A 16,603-nucleotide genomic window follows, 5' to 3' on the forward strand; every position below is an offset into this window, starting at 1 on the left:
GGAATATTTTTGAATAACACCTAAATGTGCTCCCTGCGCCCGCGTTCTGGGTGTTTTTTATTAGTTAATTTAGTGTCATAAAAACATTTGCGAATGAACGATCAGCAAGGCTACTTACTTTTTATAATAATAATTCAGGAGATCTCCCTATGAAGGTATAAATTCCTCCGAAAAAACTCAACGTCTAGAATGCGAGCGTAGCGAGCACGTTCAGGATAATTCAATAGTGACTACATTCTTTAAATTCACATTTTTAAATAACAACCAAATTGTTAATAATTAACTTCTCAGGGACACCAACAAATATTTGTTTAAATTACACCTGAATGTGCTCGCTGCGCTCGCATTTTAAGCTCTTTTTTCACATTTATTCTCATAGAAGTGTACAGTAAAGACTAGTGATTTCAATCTCGATTCTATTGTACGCATAAATCTTTAGATTTAAAAAACCACACACCCTTAGAACAGGAGCGCAGCGAGTAAGTTTAGATTGCTAGAGTTGCCCCAATTTCACCCCAATAATCACAAACATTTTCAGAATTCAGCTTTTTTAGACAATAAAAAAATTGTCTCATTAATAAATTGAGCTTCTCGGGAATATTAACGAATAATTTTTAATAATTCTTAAACATGCTCGCTGCGCTCGCTCGCTAAATTATTTTGGGATAATTAACTACAGGAGTACAAGTGCAGTAAACACATGTGAATTGGTAGAGTTCCCCTTCTTTTTCTTAGAGTGTTCATTTGTCAAAATTAGTCTTGACAGGTACTAGAGCCCCACCCACCCACCCACCCTTTATTTTATTGGGGTGTATGTCATCTGCCAAAATCCGTCTTATCTTAGCAAGTACTAGCCCCGCCCACCCGCCCTTTATTTTCTTAGAGAATATATCAGCCAAAATCAGTCTATCTTAGCAAGTATAAAGGCAGTTTTTTCGACTTGTTTAGCGTTGCTGCAATGGCTATGGTGAGCTTCTAATTTTATTTCTGTTTGATATAACTACTAAATTTTGTTGATTTTTACTTCTCGAGCGTAAGTAAGGGAAGTATTGTAATCGAGTCCATCGGACAATTGGATACTTTAATTTTGTTGTCTGTCTGCGTTTGTCCGCCGTCTAAGTCGATTTTTGTTAGAGAGATAAATCTTCAAAACTACCAGACCGATTGTCGTCAAATTTTATCAGTATCATGTATAAGGTAAAACACTAACTAAACTTTGTCTAATCGTCTCCACCAACAATGTGATATCGTCACCTTAAAATTTTATAAAATTACATAGACATCCAGATTTTTGGAAAAAAAATCAAAAGTGTAGAACAAAATTTTGCAATTTAATTTTGAATCCCCAAAACCGAATGCCTCGAAACCTTGCAGACATTTTAAAATTATCGTAAGCATGGTAAATTTTTAATCAAAATATTTGTATTATTTTTCCTCCCAAAAAATTGATGACGTCATCTCAAAATTTTGCGGAATAAATTCTGCCCAAATTGCGCAAAATCTGATGAATCTATATTTCATCATATTTTTTAGAATTGCTTATACAGGAAGACTGAAAAAAATTAATGAATGGGTCATATTATTCTATTGACTAAATCAGGAGCGGATCACTCCAGTTTCCAGAAAATTTGCCGATACAATACTGTATTATGCATCTTGATGATAAATATGTTCCTGCAAAAATTTTGATAACATTTTAACCTACAGGGGTTTTCACAGAAAAATAAATTTTCGAAAAAGCTGGATTTGTTTTATTGCACTAGAGGGGCGAGGGAAGTTCTGTAGAAATAAACTAATTGTTTGGTTAAGGTTTCAGAAGCAAGATTTAGAGAGTCGTTGTGATTCACAAAACCAAAATTATTATATCTCTTTTATTTTGGAATTTTTTGACAATAAACCCGACATATCCATCAAAATTTAAACGTTATTTTTATATTTCTCAATAAAAATAAGGCTTCAATTTCAAAACTAAAGAGCTTTTTACCAAGGATTTTTCGTCTAATTTATTTTCATGTAGAATATTAACAATTTGTTGAAGTTGTACAGAAGTGATTTCACATAAAAAAATTTGTAATAGAGTTAAAAAAATAAAAAACTGCTCTCATATTATTACCTATTAGATAGAACTTCCCCCGCCACTGAAATACAATCAAACAAATCTAGATTTATAGAAAAAAAATTGGTAGCAACAATCACAGTGTAAGAAAAAAAAAAGTTCACCAACTGACCTAGTTACTACAAAATTTGGGGGATAAACAATCAAGGTGGATTCATAAAACACAAGTTATAGGGTAAGCTATAATATAAAATTTAAATTAATTTTAGCATGTAAAATTTTTAGGTCATCAAATTGTTGACGGGGATGATCAGACAAGTTTTGGTTAGCGTTTAATCACCTACACGATATTCCTAAAACACACATAACATTTTATAATAAAATTGACCAAGATGATAGACGACAAACAACAAACAGGCAGACGGAAATGGTGGACCTATTTTTTCGTATTCTAGGATTCATGCAACGCCAAGAAAACATGAAAGTAGCTATTAAATTAATGTAATTACCGTAAGATTAGAAGATTAGTTTATGAAAACATGTCACTGGAGCATGGAAACCAGAATTGATGGAAGCTGAAGATAGCAAATATTTTAAATAAAATTAAATGAAACCAGTAACATAGTTTCAACTGTTGATCCTTTGGGTATTTTTGAGAGGATTATCAAATAGATCAAATAAAGTTGAGAGAGATTAACATAAGCTATTAATGAAAACATACTGAATTTCAAAAACAGATTTTGGTAAATTTTGGAAGAAAACCGTCTCTAGGATATTTCCAAGAATTTGATTTTGAATAGAGACAAATTTTAGCCTTTGTCAGGAAACCTAGTATTTGTGAGATGCTACCATCAAATGGAAGGTTAGAAAAATTGTGAAAAATTAACAATAAGATGTGGAATTTTTGAAGAAAAAGAAAAAACAAACCATTGTGACCGAACACAAGAAACTTGCAGATAGATTTTGAAATTTTCATACATTTTATGGAATCTCTTTAGAATATTTGAGCTTTAATAGATTTCAGGCAATTCTGATCTATGAAACCTCCGGATTATGAACGAAAATATCAACTCCTTTTCGGTTTTGTGGAAAACGCCCCCACCTTGTCCCTTAATCACCCCCGTTAAAAAACAACCAAACCCATCCACACGAACAAAATTCCATTCCGCTCCACCTGATGAAAGTCGCGTCTTTAAAAATATAATTGTCCATGGTTGGGAATGGTAATGCGATTTCTCGGCCATTCGAGCCGGCAAGAAGGCGAAGAAGAAGCGGCGAATCGTGCAGAAAAACCCTCCAATTGTCATAACACATATAAATAACGACGTCTGAAAGAAAGTTTTCCACCAGTTTTAAGTATACGCCGAGCCGATAATAAGTCTGCGAGTTAAATACCAGTTATGGAAAAAGCGGAGCCCGTAAGACCTACACCATCGCAATATTTCATACAGTATCTCAACAATGGCGAATAACAAAATAGCAGACAGTCGAAAAAAGCAGTTTTTCGCATCGTCGTGTCATGGATGGCTAAGCAGAACCATCCACTTGATGTATTATTTATCAATTACGTCATAATAAAGAACGAAAGCCAAACAAAATGGTGATGTTGTCTTTTCGCCACGCCGAATTAGATACAAAGATTTTCCGTAAAAGGTAAAGATTTTCGAGATTCCATCTATTTTTTTGTGTTCGGGTTTTTCTTCGCGTGTTGTGGAATCAAGGTGTGTGTAATTTGTAGTGGTACTAATTGCTGCCAGTAAGAAGTAAAAGATATTGTCTGCTCTAATAAGTGCATTAGCAGACACTTTTTCTGGGCAGTGCAACCCGCATTATTTACACAAATGAGAATCATGATGATTCGAATATTAATCCTTCTGACAATGCTTGCGAAAATTGCACACATTTTCACCTTAATTAGGGACATTAAAAAGAAGGCGGCAGCTGACAATGAAAAAGAACAGGTAGCAACAACACCTGTACTAAATTTGTAATACTGAAATGAATATGCATATATGGTTGTTAAAGAGTAAAAAAATCGCTGTCTAGAAGAAAAATGATGCAGGTTAAATGAACCACTTATTAAATGAATGGATAAAAACGGTAAAATGAGGGTCATCATATATGATATATGTATAAAGCAAAAAAGATGGATATCTATTGACAGAAAAGATAAACCAGTAAACACGTTTATCAGTAACGGAAAACTTGACTCTTTAAATTTTTAAAGTGCGCAAATTTAAATGGTAGGTATATGTCAATAAAAAACACAACGAACGCTGTGTCAACAGATATGGTTTAGATGAGAAAACGGAAATTGTAACAACGCCACCAAGGAAAATTTTTACTATAATTCCCCATAATCAGTTAAAAAAATTGGTCGAAGGTTATTTCGACAGAACTTCCCTCGCCCCTGAAGTATAGCCCAACAAATCCCGCTTTTTAAGTCAAGAACAGTTTGTAGCAAGGAAGGTGTTTATTAATTACTACTTTTGAAACAGCTATCTACCCACTTTATAAAACCATATTTAAGTATTTTGATTCTATCAGATTTACTTTTTGTGTTAACAGCTACTATCAGTAAAACTGAATGTTATCGTTATGACTTACCTTCTTTGATTTATTTTGTTTTACAACAGTACAGTGATTCTGTTTTGTATTCATTTCATTCATTAGTAAAAAAGGCATAAAATTAGGCAATATTTACTGTAATCTAGGAGTGTCCGTATCTAGAATACACTAATATCAGTTCTACTATTCTAATAAATCACATTACTAACGTTATCAATTAAAAGTTTGCATGTAACACACAAAAATGAATTTTTGTTGACCTGTGAAATTTTTTGTGATTTTCGACTTTTTTGACTTGAATTTTTCAATTTTTCATTTTATTTTTGTTTCTTCAGTTTTTTGATTTGCAGTTTGTCGAGTAGGTAAGTTTCAATTTTTCAGATTTTCAATTTTGCAACTTTTGAATTTTTTAATCTTTCGGTTTTGCAATTTTTTAAAATAAAATTTCTTGAGTTTTCAATTTTTCAATTTGCAATTTTTCGTTTCGGTTTTTTATATTCTTTACTTTTACAATTTTTCGAATTTTACAATGATCCGATTTTATAACTTTTTGTTTTTTTAATTAAATTTTTTTCGATTTTGCGTTCATTAAATTTTTCAATTTTTTTTCTTTGATTTTAGGATATATACCTCTTGGTATTTTCACTGTTAAAATTTTCAGTTATTCGACTTTCCAACTTAGGGATGTTTCAATTTTTCGATTTTTCAATTTTTCATTTTCCAGTTTTTCGATTTGAAATTTTTCGTTTCGATTTTTTTTAATAGATAATTTTTCCTTTTACAACGTGAAAGTTCTCAATTTTCGGATTTTTCAGTTTTTCGATTTGCAATTTTTCGTGTTTAATTTTTCGGTTTTTCAAATTTTAGTACATACTTTTAATTTTTCGTTTATTCAATTTTAGATTTTTCGGTTTCTCAATTTTTCAGTTCTTCGATTCTTCAATTTTTGATTTGCAATATTTCTAGTTTACATGTTAAATACGTAAGTATAACTTTTTAATTTTACGATATTAGAATTTTTCCATTTTTCCACTATTTGATTTTAAAGCTTCTTCATTTATTCGATTTTTTTTTATTTACGATATACAATTTTTGAATTTATTGATATTTTAATTTTTCAGTTTTTCGATTTTTAAAGTCACAGTTTTTCGACTTTAAAATTTTTCACGATTCCATAATCTTTAAATTTTAAAATTTTGGGGTTTTCCAATTTTTCGTTTCGGTTATTTATTTATCTATTTTTATTTTATAATTTTTCCTTTTTCAACGTGAAAGTTTTCAAATTGTGGACTTTTCAGTGTTTCGATTCGCAATTTTTCTTTTTCGTGTTTAATTTACGGTTTTTGAAATTTTAGTTTTACGACTTTACAATTTTTACTATTCCACAATTTTTAAATTTATTTTACAATTTCTGTGTTTTCCAATTTTTCGTTTCAGTTTTCTATATTTTTTGATTTTATAATTTTTCCTTATTCAACGTGAAAATTTTTAGTTTGTGGATTTTTCACTTTGAATTTTTAAATTTTTCGTGTTCAATTTTTTGGTTTTTGCAATTTTAGATTTTTCGGTTTCTCAGTTTTTCAGTTCTTTGTTTCTTCAATTTTTGGTTTGCAATTTTTTTAGTTTACATTTTAAATGGCAAAATAATTATAATTTTTTAAAATTATTCATTTTTTAATTTTACTATTTTAGAATTTTTCCATTTTTCAATTATTTGATTTTAAAGATTTTCGTTTATTCGATTTTTTAATTTTTCGTTTTTGAATTTTTGAATTTCTCGATATTTAATTTTTCAACTTTTCGATTTTTCAGTGTTACAGTTTTTCGACTTTACAGTTTTTACTATTCCACAATTTTTAAATTTATTTTACAATTTCTGTTTTCCAATTTTTCGTTTCGGTTTTCTATTTTTTTGATTTTATAATTTTTCCTTATTCAATGTGAAAATTTTCAATTTGTGGATATTTCACTTTGAATTTTGCAATTTTTCGTGTACAATTTTTTGGTTTGTGGAATTTTAGATTTTTCGGTTTCTCAGTTTTTCAGTTCTTCGTTTCTTCAATTTTTGGTTTGCAATTTTTTTAGTTTACATTTTAAATAGCAAAATAATTATAATTTTTTAAAATTTTTCACTTTTTAATTTTACTAGTTTAGAATTTATCCATTTTTCAATTATTTGATTTTAAAGATTTTCGTTTATTCGATTTTTTAATTTTTCGTTTTTGAATTTTTGAATTTCTCGATATTTAATGTTGCAATTTTTCGATTTTTCAGTGTAGCAGTTGTTTTAACTTTACAATTTGTACGATTCCATCATTTTTAGATTTTACAATTTGTACGATTCCATAATTTTTAGATTTTACAATTTTTAGGTTTTTCAATTTTTCGATTCAGAAATTTTCTTTTATTTTTAAGTTTTTCGATTTTTAGTTTTTCAATGTTTATTTTTTTTGTTTCTTCCGTTCTTCTGAAATTTTTCGACTTTACACTTTCTCGATTTGCAATTTCTCATTTTTTCAGATTTTTTATTTTTCAGTTCTTTCCGATTTTTCAATGTTTCGACTTTTCAAATTTTCGAACCAAAAAAATTGAAGAAACCCAAAATTGAAAAATCGAAGGATTAAAAACTGGGAAACTTAAAAATCGAAAAACTGAAAAAACGAAAGATTGTAAAATCGAAATATTGACAATTAAAGAAATCAGAAAATCGAATAAATGGGGAAATCAAAAAGTCCAACATTGAAAAATTGAAAAATCAAAGATTGAAAATTTGAAAAATTGAATAAACGAAAAATTATATGAAATCGAAAAAAACATGGAAAAAATAAAGGAAATGAAAAGCCAAAAAAATTTAGAAAATCAAAAATTAAAAAATCGGGAAAATGAAAAATAAAATTCAGGAACTTGAAAAATTGAAATATGGGAAAATTAAAAATTAAGAAATTGAAAAATTGGGAAATTGTAAAATTCAAAAATCAAAAAACGAAAAACTATAATTTTTTTTTTTAATCTAAAAATTCGACATCAAGAACTTGAAAATCGAAGAGACAAAACTGAAAAATCGATGGATTAAAACTGGGAAACTTAAAAATCGAAAAAGTGCAAAATTGAAAAAACAAAATATTGTAAAATCGAAATATTGACAATTAAAAAATCGGAAAATCGAAAAATTTGGGAAATCCAAAAATTGAAAAATTTTAAAATTGAAAAATCAAAGATTGAAAATTTGAAAAATTGAATAAACGAAAAACTATGAAATCGAAGAGAATATTGAAAAAATAAAGGAAACGAAAAAACCAAAAACTGTGATAAAAAAAAATGAGCACATCAAAAGTAAAAAATCGGGAAAATGAAAAATAAAATCAAGAACTTGGAACATTGAGGAAACGAAAAATTAAAAATTAAGAAACTGAAAAACTGAAAAAATAAATATTGTATTATCAAAACATTGCAAAATTGGAAAATGGCAAATCGAAAAACTGAAAATTTTGGAAGTCTGGAAATTGAAAAATTGAAAAAATTAAAGTCGCAAAAACAAAAAATTATGAAACCGAAACACTGAAAAATGGAAAAATTGGAGAAATGAAGAGAAGAAAACACGAAAAATTGTGATATCTAAAATAAATCCAGATTGTTCGAAAAATTATAAGATTTGATTTTGGAAATATTACCTTTTCAATGATAACTCTTATAAGTTAAAATAAAGTTCCATTTACAGAGTCATAATATTTTACATATTTCAGAGAAAATTTATTCGGCAAAACTTTGAGATGACGCCATCAATTTTTGGGAGGGGATAAACGAATAAATTTTGATACACGATTTACCATGTGTACGATAACTTTAAAATGTTTAAATCTAGAGGTCAAGGATAAAAACTGAACACTGATTCATAAACCACTTGTAAAGGATTATCTTATTTTATAAAACTGAAATAATATTTGCTAATGTAAAATCATTCGTCAGATAAATTTTGGATAGCGTTTCACCATCTACATGACATTTCTAACAGACGTACAAAATTTGATAGTTTCTGAGATTAACTGTCTAATACATATAAATACAGACAGAAGACGGACGAAAACGGGGACCTACTTTTTCGCGCTCTAGGTGTCATGAAACGTCGAGAAAACATAAAAGTGGCGAGTCGTCCAATGGACTCCATTACAATGCTTCTTCAGCCAATTTAGCAACACGACTCATACATTGTCGAGCATTTTTTCCATGCCTGTATACTTCGCCCCGACTTTTGCCTGGATGAATATTCATCACTTCAACCCTTATCTTTTTTCTTCGTTTTATAAAAATTTCGTAATTGCCTCCATTTGTGTTAGTTTGTCTGCAGGTGCATATTTATCTAAACAAAGAGCGAATTTTAAATACTTTATGTTTTAAATTAATGTGGTACTCCGAAGCGAAAAAAGAGACAGCTGGATAAAATTGTCTTTTTGAAGTAATAGTTAAGGTAGTTTGCTGATGGTCATTAAAACATCAAGAATAACAACACCAAATCCTCATCATATGTGGGTTTGTAAGTAGTCAAAAACATTCGAACGCGTTTTCACTTGATACGTGGTAATTGTTTAGGATTGAAAAGAAATAATCTTGGAAATAATAGGGGTGTTTAGTCCTAGTAGTATGCAAACATGTGTCCAATTAAAATTTTAATAGCGTTTTTACGGATGGGATTGCGAAAATAAAAAAAAATATAAAATAAAAATCGTAGCAATAAATTTCTGTGTTTTTGCTTCTTCATAATTGATTGGCTTCAGGATCTACGATTATTATAGAATGTTAGTAAAAAAATGATAATTATAGCTTGATGTTAATTTTGATTGAGTTAAAATTTTTACGTGTAATAAAACTGCCAAATATCACTTTAGTTTAAAAAATAAACGACAAGATTTATGGATTTATGGTTTATCGACCACCTTTGTTGGTATTTAGATATAGGTTGAGCATTACTTCACAATCTGGTTAAATATTGATAAGCCGACCTTGTAGATAACGTTTCCACTTCAAGGACACAGCTACAAAATACTGAACTATGAAACTATTTACATCTCCCAAACTTTTTAAATCAACAATTTTATTTATATTGTCTGTTGAAATTTATCTTTAATTGAAAAATAAAAGCTGGAAAGCTCAAAAAAAATCTTCGGCAAAATTTTGCTCAAGTGTCGGTTGTAAATTCTGCGTTGTCACATGACGGTCGAGCACAGCATAGTGGAACGATATTTTCGTGAAGTGAGATCCTTAATTAATGTAATGCTATTCATACAAGGCGACTTATCCTTTTGTAGTTTCTAGTTAATTCTACGTCTTACAGTGTACACACATGCATCAATATTAGAAAATTAGGTCGATTGATAAGTTGAATACCTTATAGAGTAACATACGTATAAATTCTCCTCTGAATGACAGGTCGACGTGGTGGCAAGTTCAATAGACATTTTCTCCTACCTGGAACAAAGAACCGAATTAAAAATTAAACTCATCGCTCTTAACGCTCCTAATTTATTATTTATTATAATTTGATAATTAGCGCTGACAATTTCCTTTCAGATAAACACCAGTACTTTATTCAAATGAAGTCGATTAGACAATGGCTCGAAATAAATTAATTACCATTTTAACGGTTGTTGAAAGTGTAATTGATGAATGAGCCAATAAATTAATGAATAAATAATTTTATCAATAGGCAATGTTTGTAAAGAACTTCAGATATAAAAGTGCCACTTAACAACTAGCGAGTACAATCAACTCCTATTACCACAATGGGGGATAATTAGAAACTGATATTATGAGCGATGAATAATTAAGCGCCCTTTCCACCCAACAAAAAAATATTCGGACAAGTCGAATTCTCGGCCTAGAAAATTTTCTGATTTTTTTTTATATAAAATAAAAATCAATCAGATAGTGTCGTATCTCTAAAACAAGAAGTCCAAAAAGCCCTTGTCATTCATAATTCCGACAAGTCAATCCGAAGTCTGTAATTAAACCCTTGTTGACACGCCGTCCAACCCCTTTCAATTAATCAGAGTCGAGTTAAACGTCGCTTTAAAATTCTCCAAGAAAACACCCCCGAGCGCATAAAAAGCCAACAGGGCTGTGATTATCTCCTCGATGTTTTAAATCTTTCATTAACACCCCTTTTCGTAATAAACGTCAATTAGAAGCTAAGTAATTATATATTTAGCAGAGCTTCTCGCGAGGGTCGGCCCCAGTTTGCATAATGGACCAGCGAAAGGGGTAATTAAGGGGATGCTTGCTATTAATTAACGGCGACCTGTTGCTCGAAATGCCTCTGGTTGTTTTAGCGGGGTGTCATAAGCCGCAACGAGGGGGCCCGCAGCCGCCAACGGGACGGTTTAATTAATTAGCGGAGACGTCGGGGGCGGCTTTAAAACGAGGAAAATGAGGAAAGCTGCCGGCGAATTATGGACTTGTTAAGTGGGAGGTAAGTGGCGGTTATTAATTAAGCAGAGGACGCGGCTTTGACGTCTTTTATACAATTTAAATTAGCGGGATTTTTAGTAATTTTGCTAACAAAAATCGTTCTAAACGTTCTGTTTTGTTTTCTGTGTTGATTTCGTGTAATTTCTGGAACTATAGGCCCAGGAGTGTGTTTGTTCATTCCCAACATTAGGAATAGTTCAACAAATACCGCTATTTCAACTTTTTTTTTAATGACGCTATATATTTTTTTAGAATTCTAATGCTAAACTGAAAAATAAATAGAGAACATAAAAAAATTCAAAATTGAAAAAAGTTAAATATAATAAAATTGAAAACTTCAAAAATTGAAGAATAAAAAAACTTGACTCAAAACTCTAGATATTATAAAATCGAAAAATTGCACTTCAAAAACTTGAAGAACTGAAAAATCGAAATATGGAATAATCGAAAAATCTGAAAACACGAAAAACTGAAAAAGTCGAAATACTGAAAACTGATTTGGCGAACTTATTGAACTTTTTTTAATGATGCTATATATTTTTTTAGAATTTGAAGAAAGAAAAAAATCAAAAATCCGATAATTGAGAAATCAAAACATTTAAAAATCGAAATTTGCAAAAATTCGAAAATCCGAAAAATTGTAAACTTGGAAAATTGTACATTAAAAACCAAAAGAAATAAAAACTGAAAACTCGAAAAACTGAAAAATTCAAAAAATGGGAAATTGAGAAATCGAAAACTCGTAAAATTGCACGTGAAAAACTTGAAGGAAAGGAAAATTGGGAAATCGGATAATTGAGAAATCAAAAAATTGTCGAATTCTAAACATGAACAATCAAAAAATTGAGAAATTGAAAAATGAAAAATTCGTTTTTTAAAAAAAATCTAAAATCGAGCAATGGAAAATTAAAAATCGACAAATTGAAAAATTAAAAGTTGAGAAATTGAAAATTGAGAAGCAGAGGAATCGAAAATTTGAAAAATTGGACCATCAAAAATCGAAAAATCGTAAAATTTGAAAAATTGAGAAATCGAAGACCTAAAAACGAAAAATTGACAAATTAAAAGTCGAGAAATTCAAAGTTTTAAATAGACAAATTGAAAAACTGAAAAATCATACATTTAAATCGAAAGATGTAAAATCAAAAAATTGAAAAATCGAAATTTGCAACAATTCCAGTCGAGAAATTGAAAATTAAGAAGCAGAGGAATCCAAAATTGTAAAATTGGACCATTAAAAATCGAAAAATTGTAAAATTTGAAAAATTGAGAAATCGAAGACTTAAAACCGAAAAATTGAAAAATGATACAATTAAATCCAAAATGTGAAAAATCGAAATTTGCAAAAATTCGAAAACTTCAAAAATTGTACAACTGAAAAATTGCACTTAAAAAACTAAAAAAGAAAAAATTTTTAAATTCGAAAAATCGGATAATTGAGAAATTGCAAAAGTGTCAAATTTTAAAATTCAACAATCGAAAAATTGAGAAATTAAAAATTCGAAAATGTTATAAATGAAAAACTGAAAAGTCAAAATATTAAAAAATGAAAAACCCATAATTGAAAAAAATTAAACTCGAGAAATTAGAAAATGAAGATTAGAGAAACTGAAAAATTGGAAAATTGGTCGATCCAAAAACCGAAAAATTGTAAAACAAAAAATTGGAAAATTCGAAATTTGCAACAATTCGAAATCCCGAAAAATAGTAAAATTCTAAAATTGCTATAAACTAAAAGTAATGAAAATCGAAAAAGCGAAAAACTAAAAAATTGTCAAGTTTAAAAATCGAAAGATTGGGAAATTGAGAAATCGAAAACGTAAAAACGAAGAAATGAAAAATTAAAATTCGGGAAATTGAAAAATTAAATAGAGAAATTGAAAACCCAAAAATTTATACAATTAAATCGAAAAGGTGTAAAATAAAAAAATTGAAAAATCGAAATTTCCAAAAATTTGAAAACTTGCAAAAGTGTAAAATTGGAAAATTGTACTTTAAAAATCAAAGGAAATAAAAATTGAAGTCAAAAAATTGTAAAATTGAAAAGTTTAAAAATCGACAAACTGGGAAATTGAGAAATTGGAAACTTGTAAACTTGCACTTCAAAAAAAAATCGAAAAATTGTCAAATTCTAAAATTCAACAATCCAAAGATTGAGATGAACAAAATGAATATTTGAAAAAAATTGAAAACTGAGCGATGTAAAACTAAAAATCGAGAAATTGAAAAATAAGAAGTAGAGAAATCGAAAAATTTTAAAGTTGAACAATGAAAAAATCGAAAAATTGTAAAATCAAAATTTGAAAAATTTAAATTTGCAACAATTCGAAATCCCGAAAAATCGTAAAATTAAAAATTGAGAAATGGAAAACCTAAAAACGAGAAATTGAAAATCAAAAGTTCAGAAATTGAAAAATTTAATAGAGAAATTCAAAAACCGAAAAATTATTCAATTAAATCGAAAAGGTGAAAATCAAAAAATTGAAAAATCGAAATTTGCAAAAATTCGAAAACCCCAAAAATTGTAAAAATGGAAAACTGCACTTTAAAAACTAAAAGAATTAAAAATTGAAAACTTAAAAAACTGAAAAATTTATAATTGAAAAAATTAAAAATCGAGCAATGGAAAACTAAAAATCGAGAAATTAAGAAATTGAAAGTCGAGAAATTGAAAAATGAAAAGCACAGGAATTCAAAAATTGTAAAATCAAAATTGAAAAATCCAAATTTGCAACAATTCGAAATCACGAAAAATAGTAAAATTCTATAATTGCATTTTAAAAAACTAAAAGTAATAATAAAAATTGAAAAATTGAAAAACTAAAAAATTCTTAAGTTTACAAATCGCAAAATTTGGAAATGAAGAAATCGAAAATGAAAAGTCGAGAAATTGAAAAACTAATTAAAACAACGAAAATGTATAAATCGTGATAATATCAAAAGAATAGAAAATCGAAATTTGCAAAAATTCGAAAACCCAAAAAATTATGGAATTGGAAAATTACACTTCAAAAACCAAAAGAAATGAAAATTAGAAAATGGAAAAACTGAAAAATTCAGAAGTTTAGAAATCGAAAAATTTGGAAATTGGAAAATCGAAAACTATAATTAAAACAACGAAAATGTATAATATCAAAAAAAATAAAATCGAAAATTTGTAAAATTCACTTCAAAAATTTGAAGAACAGAAAAATTGAAAATTTGGATAATTGAGAAATCGAAAAACTCAGAAATGAAAAAATCGAAAATTTGAAAAAACGAAGAACTTAAAATTCTAAATATTAAAAATTGAAAAATTAATAAAAAAATTAAAAATGGAGCAATTGACAAACTAAAAATCGAAAAATTAAAAAATTAAAAGTCGAGAAATTGATAAATCAGAAGTATAGAAATTGTAAATTTTAAAAATCCTTCCGTTAAAAATCGAAAAATTCTAAAATCAAAAAATTGAAATATGGAAGATTTAAAAAATTTAAATATCCGAAAAATTGGAAAATTCAACTTAAAAACTAAAAGAAATGAAAATTCAAAAATAGTAATAGGTGAAAAATCTAAAAATTGTAAAACTGCACTTCAATGAAAAACTGGAAAATCGGATCAATCAATTGCAAAAAAATTTGTAAAATTGAACAATGGAAAAACTGACAAATTGGAAACTCGAACGAATGAAGAAACGAAATTCTGAAAAATAAAAAATCGGGCAATTAAAAACTAAAAATCGAAAAAATAAAAAATTAAAATTCGAGAATTCGAAAAATCAGAAGTAGAGAAATAGAAAACTTGTAAAATTAAAAAGCAGTTACACTATAAAATCAAAACACTGGCCCAAGGTTATTTCGACAGAATTTCCCCCGCATTTGAAGTATAGTCTGACAAATATCGCTTGTTTAACAGATTATAAAATTTGATTTTGCGATTTTCGTTTTGTGATAATAATAGATATAAAGTCAAAACTAGTGGCGTAATTAACACCCCCAAAAATTACAAGGGGGCGCCGTCCGCACAAGTGTGGATAATATGAAATATATTTAAAGCAGATATCCAGCGGGAGAAATGTAAATATTCTCAATTTCTTAGTACATGCTTAACTTCGACTGTTTATGTTTAAACTTCGAAAGAATTCGACCAATAGCAGGTGCAGATTACAAGCATTAGTAGAAAGAAAATTAAATTTGACTGATTTTCTGTCCTCAACGCAGAGGAGAGAATTGATTAGTTATTTAACTAACTCAGTTTTTTTTCCCAAAAACTCTTATAAATTTGAAGAACATTTATTAAGCAAAATTGTAAGATGACGGACAAATTTTGACTAACCATTTACCATGGTTCCAATAACTTTAAAATATTTGCGAGGTTTCACCGAGTTCGGTTTAGTAGTTTCAAAGTTAAATTGCAAAATGTTGATATACAATTTTGATTTTTTCCCAATAATCTGGATGTCAAATAAAAAATATCACGTCATTCTGTTGTTAGTTGGGATGGTTAGCCAAATTTTGGCCGTTTTACCATCTAGACGATATTCCCAACATACATACATACATATAAAATTTGACAACAATCGGTCCAGTAGTTTCTGAGATTATCTGTCTAATAAAATCCGGACAGACGGAAGATAGACAGAGGGACATTTTTTAGCTTACGCTCAGGAAGTAGAAATTCAAATTATTACCGATTCTTTGATATCCTTCATTAATTAACTAAATTTCAGCAATAAATGTCAACTTTTACAAACAAAATCTCCGAATGCATAACTTTTTAAACCGCCGAACGTCAACGAGGCGGCCCGGTCGTAATCAAATACCCAAAATCATAAAATCCATTTTTCCTGCTCTCCTTCCTTCAGCCCCATTAAAGATTCTGGTCCTTTCCGTGCGCCCAGGTCCCATCAGCGTTTAATTAATTCCCTTCCAATTTTCCGATCGAATTAATTCCGGTCGTATGTGTGTAATGTTTTTCCGTGAGCGAATCGCCGGTGTAAAACGGGCATTTAGACGAGTACAATACCCGGAGTGCTGATAACGCCTTAGGTTGACCGCTCTTTCAGCGTACAAGGATCAATTTCAGTCGCTTCACTCCACTAAAACTGAGCCTTTTAATTCCTCGCTTAACTTAATCACACATTCAATCCGCACTTTCTCTCGAAATTTCGTCATTGTCACGGAAAATGGGCCATATTTTACCGCTGGAAGGACATGTGTCGGGCTGGAAGCCGCTCCGGGCGCCCGTAATGGCCTGAAGCCCGAAAAATTCAATCGAGTAATATTCATATCGGCGCTGTCTTCGAATTATTGCTCGCGTTGCTGACCGGAATGGCAAATGGCGTCATTTGCATGAGCGATTCTGCGAAAGCGTTAATTAGGAGTAACGAGATGACTTAATGAAATGCATGCGACGAATTTGGCGGAGGAAGATTGAAATCGTGATGTGTCATTATCTGGCTTTAGAGCTATAAATAAATTGTGTTTATTTTGTTGGACGCGGTGGAGGGAAAAAAGATTAAATGCGACTTGCAGTGAT

The 16,603-nt window shown here is 29.2% G+C and overlaps 1 protein-coding gene across 3 annotated transcripts in view; it reads right to left on the reverse strand.

The window, feature by feature from the left end:
- The window catches only part of LOC135139524 (zinc finger homeobox protein 3), a 294,739-nt gene that overhangs the window by 115,869 nt on the left and 162,267 nt on the right, over positions 1–16,603 (reverse strand). Inside the window, exon 2 of one of the 3 annotated variants that reach the window (XM_064069791.1) lies at positions 10,024–10,087. The exons of 1 other annotated variant lie outside the window; for it this stretch is intronic. The gene's annotated coding sequence lies outside the window, so the exon portion shown is untranslated. Of the gene's footprint in view, positions 1–10,006; positions 10,088–16,603 lie in introns of all 3 variants that reach the window. One more of the 3 variants, XM_064069790.1, reaches the window with a different exon arrangement.

The sequence above is a fragment of the Zophobas morio genome, unplaced genomic scaffold, assembly GCF_036711695.1.
Source record: "Zophobas morio isolate AGI-343-1 ecotype UQ-CSIRO unplaced genomic scaffold, CSIRO_AGI_Zmor_V1 ptg000031l, whole genome shotgun sequence".
NCBI classification, from domain to species: Eukaryota; Metazoa; Arthropoda; class Insecta; order Coleoptera; family Tenebrionidae; genus Zophobas; species Zophobas morio.